Below are 299 nucleotides of genomic sequence, written 5' to 3' on the forward strand. Positions count from 1 at the left end.
CCCGGCACGTGTTCCCGGCGGGAACCGCCGCGGGTTGGTGCTCGGGGGTTCAAATCAAGCGTTTGGTAAAAGTTTTAACTGCGGGGCTGGGGGGGGGGGGAAACCCCTCAAAGTCTTATTTAAAAGCCTAAGAAGGGGCCGGTGGGATTTGGGAGAAGGGGGCAGCCCAGGCCCCCGGACGGAGCGTGGCTGAGGGGGGAGAGAGGCCTGGAAATGGGCAAAAAAACCCGAAGTTCAGGCCTCAGGAGAGGGCCTGGAAACGAAGCCAAAACTCACCCACCGACCCCCGCCGGGCCTGG

This window comes from Chaetura pelagica, unplaced genomic scaffold (genome assembly GCF_000747805.2).
Source record: "Chaetura pelagica isolate M959 unplaced genomic scaffold, ChaPel_1.0 scaffold676, whole genome shotgun sequence".
Taxonomy (NCBI): Eukaryota; Metazoa; Chordata; class Aves; order Apodiformes; family Apodidae; genus Chaetura; species Chaetura pelagica.